The following is a 12,221-nucleotide window of genomic DNA, read 5'->3' on the forward strand; positions in this document are numbered from 1 at the left end:
CCTTGGTTGGAGGGGTCTTTCCTGGCCTCAGCATGCCTGGAGAAAGGGGAAGGAGGTTTAGACCTCTGCCCTTATTTAGAGGTTTTAGTCCCAAATCCCCCCAGGTTTCCCTAGTAATATTCTTTTATTTTCCTTGTCTCTCCTTTGGTGCTTATTTGGGTAGTTTTTATTCAGCCCTAGGTGGGTAGGTCTGTGTGTGTGTGTGTGTGCGCGTGTATGTGTGTGTGTGTGTGTGTGTGTGTGTGTGTGTGTGTGTGTGTGTGTTGGGGTCAGGGAGAATGTCTTCCCTTAAGCCAAATAACAAGGGCCTGTCACTTTCATCAACTGCCTCACCTAATTCTTCTGTGTGAGACAGAGACAAGACTGGATCTGTGATTTCATCAGTATAGGGTACTCCCTTGTTAAGAAATGTCCTTTACCATTGCAGGTTGGCATAATCTCCACATCCTAAGGTCTTAAAGAATGGTCTAGACAGAGGTGATAAGTACGTGGCCCATAACACTTCTAATGGTGGCATGAACCCGATTGAAATGTAACAAAATAAATAAAAATAGAATAAAAACAAATAATATTACATTTTAAAAATAAGTCAATATTCAGGGTCCACAGGAATCCTTAGGTATAGTGAGTAGTGACCCCATTTCTATTTAGGTTTGACACACTGGTCTAGAACACTGGGGGGTTAAGGGATGCGCTCAGGGTGACCCAGCCAGTATGAGTCAGAAAGAGTACTCGGACCTTCCTGGCTTCAAAGTCACCTTCTAACCACTGTGCAATGCTGCCTCTCATAGACTGCTAGAATTCAGAGGGACCTGAGAGATTATAAAGTTCAAACCTTTTACTTTACAAATGAGGAAACGGGCCCAGTGGGGTTAAACAAAGAAAGCATTATTAAGCACTTATATGTGCCAGATATTTTCTAAATATTATCTCACTTGATCCTCACAACAACCCTGGAAGGTAGGTACTATTATTATCCCCATTTTACAGTTAAGGAAACTGAGGCAGACAGAGATTAAGTGGCTTGCCCATAATTACACACAGCTAGTAGTGTCTAAAGCTGTATTTGAACTCAGGTTTTCCTAACTCTAGGCCCAGCATTCTATCCACTGTGCCACCTAACTGCTAAATGAGCCACAGGGTACACAGCTGGTTAATAGTAAAGCATGGCTAGAATCTGAGTGTCTTGACTCCTAACCCTGTGATCTTTCTATGAACTTAACCAAGATTTTCTTTCAAAACAATGAAATAAACCCTTATCAATATGTCAAGTATTAGAAAATAACCTTAGATCACCTTGACATCAGATTAGTAAGACTATTAGGACATCGTATTAAGGGAACCTTTCCAAAGAAACCTCAAAGCAGAATTCCCACACAAAATTAAGCTAAAGTATCACTACAGATCAGATTCTAATCTCTGCTGCACAATGTGTATAGAGCTGCATATCCAGGAGTTCAGCCACACAGAACAGAAGTAAATTTGTCAATGCAACCAATCATGTGTGTCTAAAATAATCTGGCCCCATGGGTCTTGTTTAAACAAAGGCAAGGCATGTAGACTTGGCTGAAATACTATGCAATCACATGCTAACATGCCTCTAGCCCCCATGGATTACATTGAGTTTTTCTGGTTTCTCACCCTTGTCTTTTGACCTTGATCCCTGGAGCAGATATGGGTGGAGCTTTGGGTGACTAACTTTAATCTCCAGTTTTTTCTCTAATCCTAGGAATTTTTTTTTTTCTCCCTAGAAGAGGAATACAGTCAAGTAAGCTTGATAGCCATGAGCTTGGAAAGCTTGAATTTACTCAGCTATCTCTGGACCCAGATTCCAATTTGTGCTTTCCTTTATTGAATCCCAGAAACCAGTAACCTGGAAGCAATCTCTCTCTATATAGACAGTTGGGTGAGTACAGTGGATAGAAAACTGGACTTGGAGTCGGAAAGACCTGAGTTCAAATTCTAACTCAGACATATGAGAATAATAATAATAATAGTGATGATGATAATGAAGATAATAATACGAGTCCAGTTCTGATATCAAGTATATACAGTCCCACCTTTGGAAAGAGGGAACATAGTGATGGTTTCTTGGTCCCTTACCTTATTTCTTTGACTAGGTGTGAGTCCTTGGTTAGCTTGTACTTCTCTGATTATTGACCTCCAATAAGGAGGAAGATGGAAGAAGAGTACTTGGAGAATCTAAGACCAACCTCCTTCCCAGTCATAGTCTGCTTTTCCTATGTTTTTGATTCCCATCTAGTCTAATCACTGATTTCTGACTTTGGCACACCCCATGAGGAAGGGAATGACTCAGAAAAAGCTGTCTAGGTCATAGCTTTTCTCTGATCTTAAAATATAGATTCATAACAGCCAAGATCATTTTGGGGTTGGAGTATTTTGCATACCCAAAGACCAAGTTACCTGACCAGAAAGTAGATTTACTAGACCAGCTGTGTGTTGGTGTGGAGAGAGAAAAACAAAGGATACACATAGTACATGCTCTTCCAGAGTCGTCCAAGGGAGATGCCTTGATGCAAGGCATAATAATAACACAAAAGGAAAGAAAGAAAGAAAAAAAAACTTTGGAAATTCCCAAACATGTGTGTTTGCTGGGATGGGGGTGGGAGAGGTGAGAACTGATTAGTTCTCCAGACCTTCGTTACCTTCATAAAATGTTGCTCACTCTCCTTACATGGTTAACCTAAAGATCAAAGGAACTGACACCAATAGGGTTGATTGCTCTGTGGCCTTTATATACCATCTGATTGCAACCTTCTGACAAAGTGGGAGCAGCTGGGACTTTCTGGATACAAGTACCCTGGTTACTTTCTGTATCTTGAGTTTCCTCTGTCCTGCTTTCCTATTGAACTAATGCTCTGATGATTCCAGTCTATCTAACTTTGTCTACTTATTCCTTATCCATGCCTGTTTTCCACCGAGAAAGAAAAACACAGTCTTGGGATCCTGACGGCTTCAAGTCCAATGACATGTAATCTGCCTCCAAGTCTGATGATATGTAACCTGCAAGAAATCTGTCCTGTCCACGGAGTACAGAGAAGTAAATGTGTTTGGATTCCTAAACAATAAGACAACTTTCAGAGTTGGGTCATGTATTTGTAGGTTGACCATCATTTTACTTTTCTTTTAAAAAGTAAATTTTACTTTTCCTTAAAAATAATGTCATTTTTTATATCACATCACATTCATTTCTAAATATATCTCTCCCTTTTCCTCTATCCTCCAACAAGCCATCCCTTATAACAAGAACAAAGAGAGAGAAGTTCAGTAAAAATCAATCAACCCATCAATTGTGTCTGACAGTACATGCAATATTCCACACCCATAATTCCCCATCTCCTTAAAGTGGGGAAGGGGAATTATTTTTATTGAAATACTTAAAATGCTAATTTCTAAAAAAAAAAATTCATGGCTGATGATGAGCAGAAGATAGCAGAAAGCTTTGATATCAGACTTTTAGGGCTGCCTCCAGATATCACTCTAGTTGGGTCATTTTCTACTAAACATTAACTTTTTACTCCATGAATAGCACACAAGCCCCTCTGCCCTTCTGACTGTCACCATGTAATCACACCAGGCTGTGTTTTGTTTTGTGTCTTGCTTTCTGGAATGTCTGAAAAAAAAAAGCCACTGATCTGATGAACTTTCCCCATTTTCTTTTAAAGAGAGGGTAGAGATCAAAGTCTAGCCATAAAACACTTTACCCCCTTTGCTACTGAGTCCACAAGCCAGAAAAGTCAATTCAATGGCTTAGTTAAGTAGAGCAAGTTAGAAACATGAAAATGTCCCTTTCAAATTTAGTTCAGTTACTAAACTTCTGAATAAATCAGCAAAACTTGTGCAAAGTTCAATGATTCATCAACAAGTAATATCTAAGCCTCTACCTCATGACTATTATTCTGTGCTTCAGTGGGCCTAATTTATAAATGTAGACCTGAAGAAATGATTTTATTGGGTGCTTGCCCTTTTACAAAAACATGACCAGGCATACCTCAAGAGAGAAATGGCTAACAGATGTAAACAGGAAGTTTTCAAAGGAAGACATCCTAGCTATCAATAGTCATACGAACAAGAAAAATGCACCAAGTCACTAATGAATAGAGAAATGTAAATTATAGTAACACTGAGGTCCTATCTCATACCCAATGGGTTGGCAAAGATGACAAAAAGGGAAAATGACAATTATTGTAGTATCTGTAGGGAAACAAGAACACAGATGTGTTATTGATGGAGCTGTAATTTGATCTACCCTTTCTCGAGAGTGATTTGGAACTGTGCCCTTGAAGTTACTAATTCATGTATACCCTTTGATCCAGCCATACCACTACTAGGCCTATACTCCTAAGAGATCAATGAAAGAGGGAAAGGACCCATATGTAGGAGCATATTTACAGCAGCTCTTTTTGTAGTAGCAAAAAAACTAGAAACTAAGGGGTTGGGGGTGTGACCACCTAACAGAAAATAGTTAAACAACTTATGGCATGCAAATGTAATGGAATATAATTGCACCATTAAGAAATGGATAGTTTCAGAGAAATTGAGAAGACCTATGTGAACTGAACTGAACAGAGCCAGGAGAACAATTTATGCAAGAGTAACATTATAAAGAAAAACAACTTTGAAAAACTTGAGAATTCTAATCAAGGCAATGGCAAGCCACGATTCCAGAAGACTGAAAATGAATTATGCTAACCACCTTCTTGTCAGAGAGCTGATAGATTCAAAATGCAGAATGACGCCTACATTTTTGGACCCAACCAATGTGGGAATTCACTTTGCTTGATTATGAATATTTGTTATGAGGGGTTTGTTGTTGTTATTCAATTGTTGAGAGAAGGAAGAGATAGGAAGGAAAGAAAAAAATGTTTATTAGTTGAAAAAAAATTAAACTTAAAAAATGTGGTCATGCTTATGCTCACTTAAACCTGAATAGTAATTATACCCTCCCCCCCCAAAAGAATTCTATTCTTCTTCATTATTTTCTGTCTATGGTGAAAGACAGCATAAGACTCAAAGACAATGAGTTTGAGTCCAAGCCCTGTCACTTAGTATCTATGTGTCCTTGTTTAGGAAATAGAATACTTCAGGCCCTCCTTACCTACTGCCTGGACCATTGCAACAACCATATTCTGGAAAATGTGGATAATAATATTTACTTACAACAGCTGACTGAATCAGCATTATAATTATGTCAATTATAGTGGACCAAAAGTTATCGCCTACCTAAGGTTGGAATCCCTTTCGCAACATGGCTGACTGTCCATAAAACATTTATTTAGTCCCTAACTGGTAGTCATTCATCCTCTGCTTGAAGTCTTCTTGGGACCATCCCCATACTTGTTTTTGGAAGGCAGAAGTTTTAGGAAGTTTTTTCCTTACACTGAGCCAAAATCTCCCTACCTGTACATAGGAAATACTGCTCCTGGCTCTGCCCTCTGGGACCTGGCAAACTAATCAATAAGCAAAATGAATAAGCATTCATTAAACACCTACTACATCTCAGGCACTATGCTAGATGCTAGGGATACAAAGACAAAAATGAAATAGACCCTGCCCTCAAGGAGCTTACATTCTATTACATTCATATATATGAATACACAAGGTGATTTTTAAGAGAGAAGATTAGCAGCTTGGAGGATCAGGAAACACCTCGAGTAGGAGATGGGATCTGAGCTGGGCTTTAAAGCAGACTAGGGATGCTAAGAGTGTGAAGAGAGCGCATGACAGTAAATGGAAACAGCCTGAGCAAAAACATGGAGCTGGGAGATGGAAAATCATCGATGTGGAACGGTAAAGACATCAGTTTGGTTGGCCCTAAGAATATATGAAGAAGATTCGTGTATTATAAGCATGGAAAATTATGTTGGAAGCAGGTAGTAAAGGACTTTGAATGCCAAACACAGGAATCTGAATTTTAATCTAGAAGCAAAAGGGACCCACTGGAGTTTGTTGCACATGGTCAAAATTCCTGTAATTTAGGAATATCATTTTGGCAGCTGTGAGAAGGATGGATGGAAGAGGCAGGCAGGAAGACTATTTAAAAGGTGATTGCAATAGTCCAGGCAGGAGGTAAGGAGGGCCTGAAGTATTCTTCCTCATACACATGACAGTCTTTCAAAATATTTGAAAACAGCTATCCTTTCTTCTCCAGGCTAAGCATCCCCATTTTCTTGAACAGATGATAATGTATGACAGGCACTTTGTAACCATGGTATCACATAAATGTCAGTGAACATTAGGGTTATTATTCCTGGAATATACATCTTGTGGCTCTCTATAAATAAATAAATGAATAAAACATTTATTAAGCATTTACTACATGCAAAACACCATGCAAGCACTGAGGATACAAGTAGAAATTTAAGACAGTTCCTGCTCTCACATTCTAATGGAGGAAAATACATATGGAAGTTTTCAGCTTCAGGTCAGACGAAAGAGTCTTGTGGTCCCTAGAGTTCAGTGGCAAAGCAGATGTTAATGCCTCTTCTTTAATGTCATTTCAGCTAAAATCTATGTACATCCATGGTCCGTGGCAGGGATATCCCCTTTCTACCCCACCCCAAGCTGACTTACTCAGAGCATCTGTCTGTTAGCATATGCTCCAGATTTTCCTGCTCACTTTCTACTTCTAACATTTGGAGTCTCCCTGGGCAAGTAAAGCCATTTTGGATTTTTTTTTTTTTTTTGGTTAGGCAAGGGGGTTAAGTGACTTGCCCAGCGTCACACAGTAAGTGTCAAGTGTCTGAGGGCAGATTTGAACTCAGTCTTCCTGACTCCAGGGCCAGTGCTCTATCTACTGCACCACCTAGCTGCCCCAAGTAAAGCCATTTTGAAGAGGTTGGGTGAAAGTTGTGATCCAACTTCCCAGAAAAAAAGGAGGGAGCCTGTTGAACAGCTAAGCTGAGGCTTCCACTTTATTGGAGGTGTTTAAAAACTGGACAGCCACTGGTCTGGGATGTGATGGGTTGAAAGCATTCAACCATCGGGTAGGGGTTTGAATTCCCTAGATAGGTAACCTTCAAGTTGTTTTAAGCTCTGAAATTCTGTGATTCTTTTTCCGACTTCGCCAGGGGTGGAGAAGGAGGACGGAATAGTTCCCATCATTCAAAGCAATACTTCATTTCTCACTATTTTCATTTTTTTCCACAGGTACCAACATTACCAAACTACTTTCCTGGCCCCCAAATCACTCAGCAGTATTCATGGAAAAGAATATGGCACATACAAGATGGAATTATATTTACTAAGCAAAGCAATTTAGCACACACCTTAAAATCCCTAAAATTACCTACAGGCATCCTGCTTTATTGTAAATTTACAGCCCCCCCCAGTAGCCACTTAAAAGTAAATGAAGTCATTTCTAAATTGCCTAAGCAGTGAGGATCATACAAAATTAATTGTGATCCGCTCTCCTTTGTCCGTCTTCCCTAATATGGTGAGTTCATATACCACTCCACCCATCCACCTGTCATTTCCAAGGCTTTAAAAAAATGACAGTGGAGTTGCCCCCAGGAAACCTGTGGCATGTTTTTACCTGCACATTATAGACTTTTGAAGTGAGATTCAAATACAACAAGCTATCAAATTTATATAATTTTTTTAAAACCAAAAACACCATACTACATATTTTAGTAACATTACCAAAATATTGAGAAAAGGGACCTCTCTCTCCTGGATGGCAGAATATAAGATATACAGAGTGTGTCAAAAATCTTAGTGATGGACCAACAAAGACCTCGAGAAGTGACTGGGTCAGTTCCAGGAGCTCCGCACTCCCAGCGATCCCAGGGCATTGTCAGATCTCCTCCCAGAGTCCAGGGAAACTGGATGGACACTCCAGGGGCCCAGCCTCCCCTTGCTCTTAACTCTGACTTGTCTGCATGCTTCTGGTCTCTGCCTCACTCCACTCATCCACGATCCACAGGGTCATCCGTTCCTCTTTGTCAAGGACCACAGGGTCCAAGGAAAGACAGAAAGAAACAAGTATGATTACGCGCCTACAACGTGTACCAGGTTCACCAGTACCTGCTGCTTGCTCTCCCATGCCACAAAGAATTGTCAGCATCTTTCCTCAACTTCATAGTATCCAAAGCTTATTGTGTCAGTATCACCTGAAGAAAGAGGCTCATCAACAGGCGGAGCCAAGATGGTGGAGGGAAAGCAGTGACTGTCTTGGGCTCTCTCCCCAAGCCCTCCAAATACCTAAAAAAATGACTCTAAACAAATTCTAAAGCAGCAGAACCCACAAAAAGATAGAGTGAAACAAATTTCCAGCCAAAGACAGCCTGGATGGTTGATCAGAAAGGTATATCGTGCCGGGCAAGGAGAGGAGCGTAGTGCGGCGTGGGCACGCAGGCTGCAGTGACCCTGGAGCAGGCCTCAGAGGACTGAATCACGGGCAGCTGTGGCGGTTTCCAGACTTCTCAACCCGTGAACGCCAAAGACAACTTAGAAGGTCAGTGGGAAAAGTCTGTGACTGTGGTGAGAGAGGAGCTAGGTCTCAGCCACCAGTCTCGAGGGCGGCCCGGGGCCTCGGCTTTTTCCTGAGCTTCAGGCCCACAGACTGAGGGGGAATCCAGTGGCTTATCAGAAGGGGATTGCAGGGATCTCTTTGTCAGTGCTGAGGCAGGAATCTCTTTCTTTACCAGTGCTTGGATCTGGGTCACAGTTCTGAGGGGCAGTCCTGAGACAAAGAGGAATGCTGGTGCGGTGGAGCCTGTTGTGGTGGTGGAGAGGAAACACCTTGCTCCTTATCATACCGCCTTGGACGAACTGAAAATTTACAGGTCCCTAGAAGTACCTCTGAAAACAGCTTTACAAACTCCCGAAGCTTGGGACAGTACACTCTTCACATTGGAAGCAGACTTTTACCTTAACAAAGAGTTTAAAACTCAAGTAATTGGCCGGGATCATGAGTAAGCAGCGCAAAAAGGGTCAGACTATATTATCTTTCTTTGGTGACAAAGAAGATCAAAACATACAACCAGAAGAAGACAACAAAGCCAAAGCTCCTACATCCAAAGCCTCCAAGAAAAATTTGAATTTGGTCCCAGGCCTTGGAAGAGCTCAAAAGGGATTTTGAAAAGCAAGTAAGAGAAGTAGCGGAAAAACTGAGAGTGATGCAAGAAAATCATGAAAAACAAGTCAACAGCTTGCTAAAGGAGACCCCAAAAAATACTGAAGAAAATAACACCTTAAAAAATAGCCTACCCAAATGGCAAAAGAGGTCCAAAAAGCCAATGAGGAGAAGAATGCCCTAAAAAGCAAAATTGGCCAAATGGAAAAGGAAGTCCAAAAGATTACTGAAGAAAATACTTCCTTAAAAATTAGAATAGAGCAATTGGAAGCTAGTGACTTTATGAGAAATCAAGACACTGTAAAACAAATCCAAAAGAATGAAAAATTAGAAAACAATGTGAAATATCTCATTGGAAAAACAACTGACCTGGAAAATAGATCCAGGAAAGAGAATTTAAAAATTATTGGACTATCTGAAAGCCATGATCAAAAAAAGAGCCTAGACATCATCTTTCAAGAAATGATCCAGGAAAACTGTCCTGATATTTCAGAACCAGAGGGCAAAATAGAAATTGAAAGAATCTATTGATCTCCTCCTGAAAGAGATCCCCAAAGGAAAACTCCTAGGAATATTGTAGCCAAATGCCAGAGTTCCCAGGTCAAGGAGAAAATATTACAAGCAGCCAGAAAGAAACAATTCAAGTATTGTGGAAATACAATCAGGATAACACCAGATTTAGCAGCTTCTACGTTAAGGGACCACAGGGCATGGAATATAATATTCCAGAGAGCAAAGGAGATAGGATTACAACCAAGAATCACCTACCCAGCAAAACTGAGTATAACCCTGCAGGGGGGAAAACGGTCATTCAGTGAAGTAGAGGACTTTTAAGCATTCTTGATGAAAAGACCAGAGTTGAATAGAAAATTTGATTTTCAAATACAAGACTTGAGTGGAACATGAAGAGGTAAACAGGAAAGAGAAAATCATAAGAGACTTATTAAGGTTGAACTGTTTACATTCCTGCATGGAAAGATGATATTTGTAACTCATGAGACCTTTGTCAGTATTAGTGTAGTTGGAGGGGAAAAAATTATATGTATGTATGTATAGATATAGATAGATAGATATAGGGCACAGGGTGAGTTGAAAATGAAGGGGTCATGTCTGGAGAATAAAATTTAGGGATGAGAGAGGAATATACTAGGAGAAGGAGAAAGGAAGAGGTAGAACGGGGAAAATTATCCCGCAAAAAAAAAACAAAAACAAAAACATAAAAGAAAAGGCTCTTACAGTAGAGGGGAAATGGAGGAAGGTGAGAGGGAATGAGTGAATCTTATTCTCATAGGATTTGACTTAAGGAGGGAATAACATACACACTCAGTTGTGTGTGGAAATCTGTCTTACCCTACAGGAAAATAGGGGGGGAAGGGGACAAGAGAGTAGAGGAATGATAGAGAGGAGGGCAGATTGGGAAAGGGAGTAATCAGAAGCAAAAACTTCTGAGGAGGCACAGGGTCAAAAGAAAGAATAAAATAAATGGGTGGGCGGGATAGGATTAAGGGAAATAGAGTTAGTTTTTCACAGCATGTCTACTATGGAAGTGTTTTGCATAACTGCGCATATATAACCTATATTTAGTTGCTCGCCTTATCAGTGAGGGTGAGTGTGGAGGGAGGAAGGGAGAAAATTTGGAACCCAAAGTTTTAAAAACACGTTTAAAAAAAATGTTTTCACATGCAACTGGGAAATAAGAAATACAGGAAATGGGGTACAGAAATCCATCCTGCCCTACAGGAAAATTGAAGGGGAAGGGGATAAGAGAAGGGGGGGAGAGATAGAAGGGAAGGCAGACTAGGGGAAGGGGTATTCAGAATGCATGCCATCTTGGGGTGGGGGGAGGGGTGAGATGCGGTGAAAATTTGGAACTCAAAATCTTGTGGAAGTAAATGTTGAAAACAAAAAAATAAATAAAAATTACCATTATAAAAAAAAAAAGAAAAAATCTTAGTGATGTTTTAAGCTTTAATAAGTTCAGAAGAATAAATGCTACAAACTTTAAAAAATTGAAAGGTTAGTCATTCAATTTTAAAATACTTATATATTTCTTACTAAATTTCAACACCACCACCATCTTGTGCTGTACATTCTTCTAGTAGATTTTTGAACTTTGTAAAAATTTTTATCAGCTACTGCTCAGCGACTGAAAGAATTTCAATTGTAATCCTAGCCTTAAGATTATCCAAAAAAGGAAAGAAGGAAACAAGCATTTATTAAGTGCCTCCTGTGTGCCAGGCACAATGCTAAGTGCTTTGCAAATATCTCATCTGATCTTCACAACACTCTGGGAGATATGCACTATTATTATCCTCATGTTACAGTTGAGGAAACTGAGGCAGACAGAGGTTAAATGACTTGCCCAAGATCACACAGCTAGTAAGTGTCTGACGCTGGATTTGAACTCTAGTAAATGTCAGAGATGGTATTCAATCTAGGTCCTCAGACTCTATAGCAACTACTGAGGAAATATAGATATAGACATAAATGTACATACACACACACACACACACACACACACACACATACACTGAATTGTTGTTGTTGTTCATTTTCCTAGTCCAGCACTCCATCAGCTGTGACACCTAGCTGCTTTGTTTGTATATGTAAATGTAAGCTATCCTCAGTCAACTGAGTGCCTCAGTGAGGACCCATAAGAGGGTGGAAGCAGTGGGGAACAAAGAGGAGGGAACAGATGTGAAAAATGGCATGGAAACTGATTTACAGGGCTTGTTCTTTGGATATGAAAGGTGAGGGTTGGGTAGGAGTCAAAAATAATACTCCTACTCAGTGGAGACTTTGTGAATGATGGTAAATGTGAATGATGAAATAACAAAGTCAAAAAGAAGAACAGGTTTAAGGGGAAAGACATTCATTTTTAACATGTTGAGTTTGAGGCGGCATTGGGACATCCTTTTAAAAAGAAATTGTCTGAAGTTCATGCATGAGAAAGGTCTGGGGAAGCAGAGAAAATAGGAGGAAGGTTGGAAGAAAGGAAGAAATGAAGGAAGAAAGAAAGAAGGAAGGAAGGAGGGAGGGAAGGAAGGAGGGAGAGAGAGAGTGAAAGAGTGAAAGAAAGAAGAGAAGAGAAGAGAAGAGAAGAGAAGAGAAGAGAAGAGAAGAG

Source organism: Vombatus ursinus, unplaced genomic scaffold (assembly GCF_900497805.2).
Source record: "Vombatus ursinus unplaced genomic scaffold, bare-nosed wombat genome assembly UNPS02015175.1, whole genome shotgun sequence".
Classification (NCBI taxonomy): Eukaryota; Metazoa; Chordata; class Mammalia; order Diprotodontia; family Vombatidae; genus Vombatus; species Vombatus ursinus.